At 42.4% G+C, this 3,696-nt stretch overlaps 1 protein-coding gene across 8 annotated transcripts in view; it reads left to right on the forward strand.

Annotated features, from left to right (window-relative positions):
- The window catches only part of MGA (MGA, MAX dimerization protein), a 98,860-nt gene that overhangs the window by 44,856 nt on the left and 50,308 nt on the right, over positions 1–3,696 (forward strand). The window lies entirely within an intron of this gene.

A 3,696-nucleotide genomic window follows, 5' to 3' on the forward strand; every position in this document is an offset into this window, starting at 1 on the left:
CGTTAAGGTGGGGCAGCCATTGACGGAGCTGGGAGAGCAGCCAGGAGGTGGGGCTGGTTCAGTTTAGAGATTTAGCTGATTTGGTGGAGGCTGAATCTCTGAATCAGATTTGGCTGAATCGATTCAGGACAGTGATTTAAAGCACTGAATTGAATCACTGTCCCCAAAGTGGCCAAATCCTAAGTGAATACTAGCCGCTTCGCACAGGCCTAGTGTTCATTGCAGCTAACACATGCTGTAGACATCACTGTTCAAAGCTCTCCCAACTTATATTTTCTCCTTAACTCCTACATTGTTTCCTCTTCTCCATTCTTTTGAGGACCCCTTCCATTAGAGCATGTTACAAATGGAAGCGATCTTTGTACTCGAGTATCTTTCTCTAATGGGAAAAGGCTTCTGTTCTTATTTTTTCTTTCACTCTGTACTAGTGAGAGCAGGTCTTTGGGTCTAAGATAAGATGAAGAGAGAGAATAAGTGCATGTGCTGTGTGGTTCAGGATCATAATGCCTGCTTCCATCTCATCTCTTAAGGCTCAAGACTAGATGAGACTCTTGACTTCTAGGATGTGTACTCTAAATTCATGCATCTGGCCCACAAGAAATTACCAAGATCTTATCAAGTCTTCTTATCCCAATTCTTAGCAGTACAAGGTATTGCTATTTAGACTTTCCGTGCCCCAAGTGTTTTCACATTAGGTTTAGTAGCGCATCTCAAGAGGAGATGAGAATATCCTTAATATAGATGCTTGGCTGATGGAGGGCAGACCCCAGCAGGCAATAATAGCATGCTTAGAAATAAGCCCTTTCTCCCTCTTTTTCTACTCAGTTTCCCAGTGAACATCGCAAGAGGACCGTATTCCATTTCAGTCGCAGTCTGTTAGCAGCTCTGATTTCAGGCTGTTTGTTCTTCTCTAGTGTCCTTGTCGTAAACCTAGATGGTTTTTTTCAGTCATCAGAAATGTCCTCCTTCGTACAGATCTCACCAAAGAGTTGGCAAATGAGCATGTACTCCAGAGTCTGCACTTCACTGAACTCACATATATTCATGTTACTCGAGTAGCCCCATTTGATCATGTTTGTTTTTGATCTTCCAGTTTGTCTGTGCAGGCAGTTCAGCATCACCATGTTGGCCAATCTCGATCCACCCATCTTGGAAGGTCCTCCTGGGGTACAGGTCTGTTTCAGAGCACCTGATTGCATATAATCTTTCCTTCCATAATCTCAGTAACTCCCTGTCAGCCATTGTGTCCAATGGCACAACCCTGGTCATAACTCTTTTGCATTTTATGCTGTTTAGTTACTTCTGTGTGATCATAGAATGGATGTCTGGGGTCTACCGTCTGCCATGATCTTTCTTGTTGCTTTGCTACCTTTCTTCTGATATCAGGTAGTGCAATGCCAGCCAATAAGTACAGGCTATCCTTTGGTGTTGGCTTTAGACATCCTGTTATTTCACAACAGCATCACTTTGAACTGGGTCTAGTTTCTTGGCATAAACTGATCGTACCCATACTGGACATGCAAACTGCAGTGGAGTAGTACACGGCAATAGCAGTGGTTCATAACAGAACAGATTTCACTCCCCACTTTGTGGTGACCAACTTTTGAAGTTTGTTGTTGTTGCGAGTACTGACTTTCCCTTTTGTCTTCTGTACATATGCTTTGAAGGTAAGTGTTCAGTCCAATGTAACCCCAAGCACACAGGGTTCAGGTGATTAATCAGTAGAATTCTATCCCAGGTGATGATTAATTTCCACTTTGATTCTTTGGGGTATGCAAAAAACTATAACCTGCATCTTGGTTGGATTGGCATGAAGTTGGTTCTTACTGTAGTAATCTGAGAGGTTGCTCAGTGCACGCATCAGTCTGTTCTTGACAGTGGCAAAATCCTTCTCTTGCAGCATGGTCCATAGATCATCAGCATGTATGAAGCTCCTTGTATTACTCTGTATGGGTTGATCATTGGTATATATGTTAAAAAGGATTGGTGCTAGCACACTATGTGATGAGAGGCCATTTTGTTATCTCCAGTGGCTCTGTTTGTTGCGCTGTTCTACATAAAAAACATCTATTCTCCAAAAGAAATAGGATGAGCTGCACTATGTGGTAGTTGTGTATATCATATTGTAGACTTTAGCAAGCAGGTTTCGGTGGCTGACTGCATTGTATGCTGCTGATAGGTTTACAGACACAGCACCTGTTATCATCCCTTTCTCAAATCCATCTTTTATATTCTAGGTGATGTTTATTATTTGGCTAGTGCAGGTTTTGCCTGATCTAAATCCAGCTTTTTCTGGTATTAGGTGTTTGATATGAGGTGAAAGATGATTGAGAATAAGGCATTTGTAAAGATGGCACGGAAGTGACACTGGGCTAAAGTTCTGTAGGCCAGAGGCATCCTTCTCTGGCTTTAATAGAGTTATTACACAGGTTGGTTACCATAATTTAGGTATTCTTAAGTTCGATGAGCAATTGTTAAAAAGGTGTAATTCCCATAGCTTGATTGCAGAACCAAAGTGTTTGATCTGCTCTGCACGCATGTTGTCAGGTCCAGCTTTGCTATTCTTCAAGTAACTTATTCCAGCGTCAAGTTCATTCATTGTGTATGGCATGCTAAAATGATTTTCTTCCAGATCAATTTGTTGTCTGATCTGTATTTTAGGCTGTTTGTTCGAAGCTTTACCATTGAGCAGAAGTTGCTGAACCACCTGGTTGGCTGTGCTGTTCTGGTGTTGCTGTAATTTCTTTGGGTCATTACTCAGCTTGTGAATGGTTAACCAGGCTTTCCTACTGGTGTGCGTCATATCTATTCTTTTGATTGTCTCTTTCTGTTTCCATCCCTTTCTTCTTGGAGCTTGTTAGTTAGGGCTGTCCCTGCCAAAATAATGTTTTCTAGATCTTTGAAACATTTGCTGGTATTTTTAGTATGGGAGTAAACCCTGGTATATGCTCACTTTTTCATCTTCAGGGCTGCATCCTGGAGGCTAGTTTCTGCTGATGCAGTTGCCATTTCTTGGGATAGAAATGAGTTCAGCTGTGATGCTGCAGACTAGTACTTGGAGACTACTAAGTCCTAGTTAGTATTCATACCTGTGAAATAACGCTGCTTGCCAGATTTCATCTCCAACCATGCCAGTGTGAGTAAGATTTGGTCTTTTATTGAGCAAAATAAATGAATGTGAAGGTGGTTGTTTCATTTCATGTTATTGCAGAACCAAAATGATGGAAGGAACCAAAAAAATATCAGGAGGAGACTCTTCTGATTTTATTTATTTATTTATTTTAATACATTAAAAATAGGTTAGGGAACCTACCACTGTCAGACTTAAGGGTTCTGGTTCCAAGAAAGCATGGTGTTCCATAACACTGCTTTAGGAGTGTTCAAGCTAGTATGCCAGGGCTTCCTCCCTGTTCTTCAAAATACCCACTGCAGATCTTCTGGGCAGTATTTCCGTGTCACACTATATAGGCCAGTGGGTCTCAGCCTTTTTGGATCAGAAGCGCCCTTCCATAACTTCGTGAACTGAGTGCCACTTAATTTCAAACACTGAGTTCACAGGGCTTACCCCTTTAGAAAGGGGCTGGGAAGTAGGGGTGGGGGGGATTGTCCAGGCAAGGATAAGCTTGAGCCTGGGTTATCTGCTTAGCTCATACCCGTGGGCGACTGGTGCCACCTTAGTCGGGGGGGGGGGGGGGG

The sequence above is a fragment of the Gavialis gangeticus genome, unplaced genomic scaffold (genome assembly GCF_001723915.1).
Source record: "Gavialis gangeticus isolate Ggan-Ray unplaced genomic scaffold, GavGan_comp1, whole genome shotgun sequence".
In the NCBI taxonomy this organism is placed as follows: Eukaryota; Metazoa; Chordata; order Crocodylia; family Gavialidae; genus Gavialis; species Gavialis gangeticus.